Raw genomic sequence first — 10,000 nt, 5'->3', positions numbered from 1 at the left:
TTCCTTGCTTTCGTCACAAATCCCATCGCTCGAGAGAAAGAGGGTTTGGAGTTAGTTACAAGCTGGACTAAGACTGAAATGAAGGAACCAGATGGAGGGAATCTTCCCGGATAGGAGTGATGCTTTTTGGAAATGAGGATTAGCCGGACTTCCGTAATCTTCTCTGAAGAAGAAATGGTACAGATCTGGCTCCGCACAAGATAATGTCAGAGGCTTTATTAGCAGGATTTGCATCTGGAAGGGCTTGGCGGAGTAAGGTTTAGGTTTTCCCTTGCTCCATCTGGGGATGAATCCGCTCTTAGGACAACTAGGCTGTTTATCTCACTTCGGTTCCTATCCCGCTTCCTCGCCCGTTGACTCAAATACTGCACTATATAGCACTATTTATCCCCTAAAGTGTTTTCCCTCTGCTAACGTGAGTAATAGCGGAACAGTTGCCTAATGCATGTGGTCAGCATCAGACAAGGTTCTAAAATACATCTTTACATCCCGGTCAAAGTAACGAAAAAAGACGGGTTTGAGCAACTTTTTCATACAGTTTTTCCCTCTTTTCTAGAAAAAACTAACTTACGCAAATAGTAAATGAGAGGACCTTAGCACTTTTCGTTATGGAGTGATTCATCTAAAATTCCCGGGGTTTTGTGAATGAATTCAACTATCAAATCTCAATTGCACGGGATTCCGAGTTTCTTTCATTCGCTGAAAAACAACAAAACTCACTTCGTCCCTGCACTCCTAGCTGCATAAGGCATTCTGCTTCCCCTGCCCTACATTCCTGACTAGGAATGATATAAGGTCCGCCCTTAGGGCGTTCCTTTGTGTGTGGCAATAAGCCTCCTACCTTCTAGTCCCTGCTAGCTCGCTAAGTTAGGTAGTTTCTCCTTCCCTCGAGCCTGGTCCCAGGGCATCGCTCTTCTAGTAGCAGCAGATTTCGTTCAATATATAGAAGTCATTTTGGGACCATGTCCCCCGAGAAATGACTCGGTCGATATGGCATAAGACGTTTCCTCGTTTCGATCCTTTACTAAGAAAGACCCGTGAGTTGGGTATGGGGAATATGATCGAATGACTCTTCGTCTTACGAAATCAAACCTGAAACTTTGCTAGCAAAAGAAGGGGATTCCAGAAAAGAAAAGACAGAGATAGCGAGGGGAAGCTGAACAATGTAGCTATAGCTGCTCACCCTTCCTTCGAAGCTGTTAAGCCCACTCCGCCAGTGAGTGGTGTATCCTACTGGTTAAGGCTACGCCCTATGGACATTGGTTACTGGGCTGAAGAATAGATTCGGGAGGGGTAGTATAGCTCTTGCCTAAAGACGATTCGAAACATGCATTATGACTCCAACCATGGAATTCTAACATGAACGTTCGTTGATAAGTCCAAAGAAGGATCCGCGCACGGATCAGGCTTTCTGACTCGCGAAAATAGACTAATGCCTAAAAGTAAGCATTGGATAAATGCCCGGGTCCTGAGATTACTTACTTTCTTGTAAGAGCAGGTTCAAGACTTTATATACACAATTTTCAGTCAATAGTCTGACGAGAGGTCTTTTTTAGGCAAAAAAATTCTCTTTTTCTTGTTTGCTTAATAATAACATTTTCTAAATAAAGAGTAAGTGATGTTTTCGTTAATTTCATAAAGTGGATTCTTCTTAGTCTTAGAAAGAAAGGTACGATTCTATCGTGAAGAGGCCGTCCTCTGTCCCTGAAGATCTATTTAACGATCTCATACAGGTATGTCTAGATTTGGTTGAAAGGTATGTCCCCTGGGCTCTTAAGATTCCTTATGAATCTTGGACTGGACTTCGGTGGCTACCGAAATGGTCATCGTCACCTGTTAAGGATTCGGCATTCGGCGTATCGGGAGCTAAGAAAACTCCCTTCCACCTGGAGCTCTTCGCAGTCTCCCTGTAGGATAAGGCTTCTTTGTTTGGTGCTGATGGTAACAGCCCGAGCCCGAGTAAGAACTCTAGACTATGACCATTTTCAGCCAATTTCGATTTCGATTTTCTTTCTCCGATCCAGTTCGTTCTGTCTTCTTTCCGACGGATCAGCCCTATGAGATCGAGAAGGGCTTCCGATTCTGTATGACAACAGAACGAGCATTCGCTGGACGGCCAAAGATTGAATGAAATGTTGGCATGGGGTTTCGGCAATTTCAATTCCATTTTCAGTCTTTTTCAATTGAAATTGATCTTGTATACGCCGGTTGAAGCAGACGTTGGAGCATCCAAACGAACCAGCAGAGGCAGCTGTGGCAGAGACAACAGCAAAAGCACTAGTCTCCGTTGATCACCTATCCGCAGGGGAAGCTGCATAGGTGGCAGGAACTTACTAGGGTTTAGATACCAATTCGCAGAGCATTCGTTTACCTCTCCTTAGGGGTCGAGAGCTGACAATTTCTCTTTATATATATGACAACCAAAGATGCACAGAGCATAATCACCCGACCGAAGGCGCTGAAGGAGGATATTGCAAGTGGTCCACTCTCTCATCTACAACAGTGGATCAACCCGTTGTCCAAACTGAAAAGTCTTTTACAAAATAAAGCGTGCTAGAAGGGCTCCTGCCCATGTCTAATTATTAGATGAAGACGAAGAGTGCTCTAACCTGATGTCGGAATAGCAGCTGTTAATGGAATGTGGGATAAAGGGTCCAAAGCCTTTCTTCCAGAACCTTGATTACCCTAGTAAAGATATCCCACGCAAGGAAGAAATCCCCTTAAGAGAAATGGGAAAAACCGATGCTATTTCATCTGGCTTGATAACAGCCAATTCCACTCAAAAAAAGGAAGGGGATTAGATTGTTCTAACCGCCTGTGTTACGCGAATATCTATTTTTGGGGGGGTACCCGAAACGCGTCCTCAGTCAGATGCCACTTTTCGGGAATAAAGAAAGCGATAGCCGAGAGAGTCGATGTATCTTCCCTCGTTGTAAGATTACTTAAGGCTTCCTTCAATCCATTCGATAGCCTCTTGTCTTCTTACCTTAGGAAAGCGAAAGACATAGGCTTGAAAGAAAGAAAAGTGAAGACCAATGAAAATGGCTATCCATATAGTTCCATGGCAGTCTTAAATACAGCAGAGTCAGAGGCAAAAGGATTTGACGCAAGTTGAAGCTAAGGATCGACAGAAAGCTAGGTGTGCTTCTCCCTTCTTATCCTAAGGAACTCGCAGAGTTAACGAGATCTCGCTTAAGGAGATATATAGCCAAGCGATTCACCACGCCAATAGGTGGGTTTGAGGATAGTAAGTAAGAAATTCACATAGAAGGCACCGCTGGAACTTGTGCATGCTTATACTAGGGAAAGAGCTATGAAATGCATTCCCCGCTCTCCTGAGGTCGAAAGAACCTTACCTGCGCTTTGGTGCTTTTGGCTATGCCATGTATTCAAAACCTTAGCTACTTTACTCGAAGTCGAAAGAGAATCGCTACATTAACATCAGCCGCTGCCACTGGCACTAACCTGCCGATCGAGCAAAGCACTTTTGTGAGGTGGGCAGCTCGTAACGTAAGCATTGCAGTGGAGCGAAGGGCTTTAGTTTAGAGGGATAAAGGGGATATGGGCGAGCTTGAAGCAGGGAGTCAATTAACAAAACAACGAGGCCATAGTTTACTAATAAGAACTATTGCGACTAATATAGCTACCCGGCCACAAACAAGAGCATCTTTATTAGATATCCCCACAATGAGAGCTATTAGCTTAGCTGGAGTTTTGCTTGGGAGTCTCATGATATGCCGGGCCTTGATAGGGACCTTGTTGTGGAACATCGGCTACCCATTAAGGAGGGATACAAGCCATATAAACTACCGCCGAGGAGAGTTCTTTACCGTGAACCTGCTATTCCTTCTTATTGATGCTTAGTAAAGTAAAGCTCCATCTCCTTTTTTTACATCCTATAAGCCAGAAGAAAGGCTATCTATTTAAATGACTTCTGCATTTTCTGTGAAAGAGTGTTCAGTGAGAAGTCTTTCCATTCGATATCTAGCGAGCCAATAGATAGGTAGGTTGCATAGTCTATAAGAGTTCCAATCGAGTTATCTTACCCAGCCTCTTAGCTGCCTTTTCAAAGTAGCGCTTCTTGATACCTTTGGCCTAGGCCGGAGACCATTGGGAAGGAAAGATATTGGTTGGGAGGGGGCGCATTCCATTCTTCTTCTGGTCCAATTCCATCTGCTTGCGAACCGGAGACTGGAATCTTTTTTTTAATGAAGAATACTAGAATAAGGAGTTTGCTTAATCCAGGGGGAGTTCCCTGTAAGCTTCTTCACTATATGGAGATGAAGATGGAGAGAAATACAACTATTTACAGTGTAGGAGTATCTGATAGGGGCATTCAACACGTCTAGGAGAAAGGCTTAGCCTAACGTTATTGGCGGGTATTTATGTTACAAGTTAGTTTCCTAGGAATTAATATATTTCTAGTCTCATGTGAAGTGTCAGATTTGCCTTCGCTTTTTTCTAGTCAAGTGAGGTAGTCCTCTCCCAGTCCTTCAACTATCATCCTTCGTAGCAGCCCTTGTAGGTAGCAATCTTAATAGCAGTAGTGAATAATGCCATGTCCTGATATTCTCACTCCTGAAAGCAAGTCAAGCCTGCACCGAGCGGGTCGAAGACCTAGCCAATTTGCTTACTACAGGGATAAGAAAAACCTTTACCCTAGTAAGCTTCCTTTCTACCCAAGAGAGTCTCTTACTTATCTCACCTTAAGGCAGGAAAGAATAGGCAAGATAATGTGTACCCCCGTAGAGGTAGAAAGTCAAACTCTTCTTCTAGCATCAAAGTAAACAGTATAATCAAAAGCATAAACCATTCGTATTCCTTCCCGAATCTGGAAAATGAAATACTAGCAGTTGCTCTAGTAGCTTTAAGTAAATACTTTCTCTTCTTTACTAGTGTAGTGTATCCGTAAATGAACTAGTTGCTGTTGCTGTTATTAGCCTTGCTAACATAATCTAAATAGTAGCAGTAATATTTTTTTTGAAAGCATTCCTATTTGAATGAATTTTTTTCAAAAGGTATATGGATTCCGGATCATAAAGAAAGGGAATTTATTCTGCGACCGATGTGACCGAAGATTGAATTGGTACCAACGAACCAGGAACTGATGGAATTGATGATTTGAACAGGGTGCGGAAGAAGAAAGAAAAAGGTATAAGCAGAGGCTTTTTCTAAAGATAAAGGCTGGAAAGATAAAGGTAGAAATCGAGTTCCAAAAGGAATTGACTCCTCAGAGGGGGTAGGAGAACTAAGCTAAGTAAGAAAGTCTTTCTAGCGGGGGGGGAGCAGAGTTATAGCAATTGAACTCTTTTCCTAAGGGTTATTCCTCAGATTTTTCATAGCCAAGGTCTTTGGGTCTAGGGCAATAAAGAGTTCCGATTGGTAATACATACGAGGCTTAGGTTTTTTTTCCTCAACCGGGAATCTTGCCCGACCCCGAGCAAGGGCCTAATTCACGTACGTAAAGGGAAGGGTGGGGTAGGTCTTTCACTCTTTTTTTTTGACGTCAATAGATGAGTGAAGCGAAGGGACGAGACACCGATAGGCACGAGAGGAGTTCCTTCCAGGAGAGCATGTAATTGAAGAAAATCAAAACCAGGCCTGGCCTTTTTTCTTGCAAAGCTTGGCTAAAAGCTTGATTTTCCTAAATATTGGCTAGCTCAGATAAACATTCCAGCTATTCAAAGAAGGCGGTCCTGAGCGGATGATCTTCGGATTCCATAACAGCACGTCCGGCGGCTATTCAAATGGATCCAGTTCCTACCCGCCCGCAACCCTTCTTGGGAATGGAATCCTATCGACTGGGTACTTTTAGACCAAAAAGATTTGAGCAACTTTCACTATGCTGGTCTGCTTCCTTCTTTTCTTTTGAATCACAGGAAATGATTCAATCTCGAACTGGGCCTGACTATTCAGTTGAAGTGAGAGTTGGTTCAACTATCGAGGATAGAAATTTTGAGGAATTCTCAAGTTGCTCGAACCTGGTGAGAGGAATTTTTTCAAGACTGCCGTCTTTGCTAGTAAGTGGATCGGAACGCTAACGGCGAGGTGCCAACTAACCTTTGTCCCTGTCCCTCAATCAATCAATGGGGCAAGTCGAGGCATGTCTTCTTTCTTTCAAGCAAGAAAGAGTTAGCTCCTTTCTCTGAAAGATGAGGAGAACAACGTCGAAAGGGTTGGACCTGGCCTGCCTACAACCAAAGCGTTAGAAGCCCTTAATTAAGGAGGCCTTTAGTAAATCTGGAGTGTTCCCTAGCTTGATTCTTTCTTTGCTTCCGTCGCTCAGTGCATCCCCACTACCGCCCCTGACAAACTTTCTGTCTAACTGTCGAGATCTCTTGCTCGGTGTGCTCGTTACTCGTTTAGCGAGTCAAGTCAGTAATTTTTCCTCAGCGTTTCGTTTCTAAGCTAGGTGACCAGAGCTTGGGGATTTTGTTTAGTTAGTAAGGGAGTAGGCAGGGGGGGAGTCAAAGGGTGGGAATAGATTGTAGTGAATTGTGGGAGTTTCTAAGGAAAGCTATCTTCTCAAAGTCAAATCTTCAAAAGGATGGAGTTCCAGCAAAACCCTTTCTAAGGATGAGGACGGTAGTTCGGGAGTTCGCTCGAAAGAAAGAACTGGCGTACCAAGGGGGATCTTTCGATCACTCTGTTAGATCCAAGGCACGTCTTCATCAAGCTCTCGAACAAAGAAGATATGCACCAAAAAACAAAGAGAAGTTTTTGATTGAGGGATTGATGTTTAGGGTTTTCTGCTGGAGCCATGATTTCCGTCTCCGCAATGGTGATCCAATGCATGCGCCTATTTGGGTATCGCGACTCCATCCGCCTATTGTCTTCTTCTTTGAGTTTCGCCTGTTTTCTATCGTCTCGACTTTCGGAATTGGCCTGACCCTTGAAGGTCCTACGAAGCTTGTCTCACGCCCCCCTCTCACAATAAAGCTAGGGTTTGTGTAGAAATCGGTCTTCTCAAGGAAAACCTCCCAAATCGTGTTTTGATTGGATCGACTGTGTATGTATTCACTAGCAAGAAATCGTTTTTGAATACCGCTCCGTGGGTTCTGCACGCATTGCAGACGACAAGGTCATGCCCGTCACGAATGCAAAGTGGCGAATAAGGAACCTGGTGTCAACCCGTCACCGAGAATGGCCTATGTTCCAAGAACCAATGCTACCCAGCACCTACCACTGAAGTTAGCCTTCGTGATTCAGATGTTGCTGCTGCTGACATGCAAACCATTGAAGATGGTCCTCGGGGCGAAGAGCTTGAACCAGATAACAATCCCCAAGCTTCTGTTCTTCAACAACCGGAGTATTTAGCTATTGGAAAATCGCCTTCGGTTAACGCAGCCGCCCCTAATACCGGCGGTAGCTCTGCCTCATGGGGACAGCAGGAAGAGGAAAGAGTTTGAAGAAATTTTGTTGATAATCAAGACCCCCTACGGATCATGCACTGGATCCATCCGGCCCGGAATCCAATGAACCGACGGTTAACCCTCTTTTTTTAGTGATTGCCATACAGAGACAAGTTCGCGCTTTTTCCTTAGAAGGAAGGTCCTCAAAGCCTCTTCATTCCAATGATCATGATGAAGAATCCAATAGCTCCTCTCAGGACCCACAATCATCGAGATTTGAGAAAGATTTTAAACCGAAGCCTCCGAACAAGGCAGCACCTGGGTAAGAGCGCGACTACTAGGGCACTCAAAATAAGGGGGCCCCACTATATTTCATAAATTTCCACAATTGCAATTGTTTGGAATGCAAGGGGCGTCAGCAATGGCCCCACGCGTAGGCGTCTCGACGATCTTGCTCGGACCGGGCTTTAGTCTTTGGTTGTCATCCTGGAACCAATGGTTAGAAGGGCCAACTATGTATCAAAATGGAAGCGGAGATTGCGTATGGATGGATGAATGTCGAACATCTCGCTCGGATGAATCCCCTGCCAATATCTTGGTCTTTTGGAGAGAAGATATCCTTGACCTGTCCATGATTGAAGCCAATGCCCAATTCATTTCTACCAATGCAAAGATCAAATCTGAAAATACTCAAGGTGCTCCCCTTACGTAAGTTAACAAAGTCTGGGAGATTTCTCTTTCCACAAAAGCTGCTAGCAAGGGTTCCAAACCTTAAGTGACTTAGTCAGTAAGTCCATTCGCCGGTATGGCGAAGCAAGGAAAGCGGCTAGAAAGACAAAGAGCTAATGATGACTAGCCTTAACAGGCGCGGGAGAGTCCCAAGGTTCGTTCATTAGTAAGTTGTCGAAAGGTATTTCGTAGCCCTTTCATTTTCTTTAATCGAATTGGTAAGCCGGGTCAAGCAATTTTTCTATTAGCGGTGATAGCCTGTTTAGATTTCTCTCAGTTAAGATAGGTAAAGTGAAAGACTCTTTCGGGTGTAAGACCTAGCCTTGTGAGTCGAAATAGAAAACAACTTCTTTTCCGGGAAGCGCTAGTGAAAATGAAGGAAGAAAGACTTGTTGGGAGAGAAATATGCTATATCAAAGGTGCTTTTCAAGCCTGACTTTGTTGAATTGAAGAGGCCCACCTCACCTCTCCCCTTCCCCACTAACTCCTGCTGGAATGAGTGGGCCTCGAACGATTGATTTCTACGCTTTCCGAAAAAAATCTCTCTAATCATCCGGAGGAAAATAAGCTTCCACAATGGAACGGAACGTGGAGGATGTGGGTCCTTTCTCTTTTAGTTAGATCTTGGATCATAAAGTTTCATTATTCCATTTCCCTTTTGTCGATCATGAGGACATCTGACGGCCGGTTATCGTCGTGCCTAAAGGACTCCTCAATGTATTTCGTTTGGTCATTCAAAAAAGAAAAAATGGCTGAATGGTGTCGATACAATTCTTTATTATATCTGGATGGCGAGATAATTCCATCTTGAAAAGAGAACCTGGTCCCGGAGTTCTCGGAGCTGAAGATCCCTCGATTCAAACTCCAGTTGTCTAAAAGTTCTTGTGTTACTTGCGATTGCAAGTTTCTTAGCACGTAGTGCCAATAGTCTCCTTTTTTGTCCCACCGAATAAAGATTGAATCCTTGTCTTCGACAGTTTTTACCCGGCCGAAACTCTTTTTTCTTGAAACCAGAGGACGAGCAGCGGTACCAGGGTGATGAGCTTGAGGATCAGGCGTCTCAGGGGGCGAAGGAGTCTCGACGAGGTGTCGGGGGGACTTGCTTGTGCGCTTCTAACGAAGATACCTCAGCGAGATCCTGAGCATTGTTTGGGAAAGTCAAGAGAGCTTTAAGTGTGTCCGAGGATTTGTCATCCGATCCGGATACACTCCAAATTCGAAAGGATAAGGCACCAGCCCAAGCTGGAAACTAAGTCGACGCGAAGAAGCCAACGAGCTCGATGAGAGAGTATATTTCTTTTCATAAGTGAAGGAAGTGGAAAGCTCTTTTCTGACTTTGATTTGCAGATCGAACAAAATAGACGAAAAAGAAGGGGTTACATTCATTTCATTTTTTTTGTGATCAGACAATGACAGAACGGCCAATTAAAGGGAGAGCACTAAGTTACTTACGTTACGGCACTTTCAGGCACCATTAGCTCTCACGAGCTCTTTTTCATTTGCATTTATTTCTTCACCGGGCGTTTACCATGTCTCCCGAACAATCTCAGTACATATGGCGCAAGACGATTCCACATATCGAGGTCGGAATGGGATCGGGTGTTTTCACGTCTCACCGTAGTGCCCGGTTTGTCTTGATTTCCGATTGATGAACAAGAAGGAAAAGAGAACTATTGGATTTTTTGACTCGCCCCCGGCTACGTGTCCTTTGGACCCTTCGCCCGCCACCAGTGGAAGCAAGCTAGCCCCCTATGTTGGTTGCCCCTTTCCCCTTCTTCTCATAATAAGGTCAGCATTCAAGCCCAGCAAGAAGAGGCCCCTTAAGATAGCTTCTTCTATTATCTCATTCGACAACCTTTCGCGCAGCTTAAGCTGACTTACTAAGCAAACGTAGGCTTGGGCTCGAAAGCAACAAGCAA

At 44.3% G+C, this 10,000-nt stretch overlaps 1 protein-coding gene across 1 annotated transcript in view; it reads left to right on the top strand.

Annotated features, from left to right (window-relative positions):
- LOC150029750 (uncharacterized) overlaps window positions 1-10,000 on the top strand; it is a 41,016-nt gene that overhangs the window by 3,776 nt on the left and 27,240 nt on the right. The window contains exon 1 of the mRNA XM_090310389.1: window positions 1-10,000. This exon is cut by the window's left edge and continues 3,776 nt beyond it; it is cut by the window's right edge and continues 27,240 nt beyond it. The gene's annotated coding sequence lies outside the window, so the exon portion shown is untranslated.

This window comes from Benincasa hispida, unplaced genomic scaffold (assembly GCF_027475165.1).
Source record: "Benincasa hispida cultivar pf3 unplaced genomic scaffold, pf3_genome.v1.1 HicScf944, whole genome shotgun sequence".
Taxonomy (NCBI): Eukaryota; Viridiplantae; Streptophyta; class Magnoliopsida; order Cucurbitales; family Cucurbitaceae; genus Benincasa; species Benincasa hispida.
The sequence above is the reverse complement of the archived record's forward strand: the minus strand, read 5'-3'. Positions and strand labels throughout refer to the sequence as shown.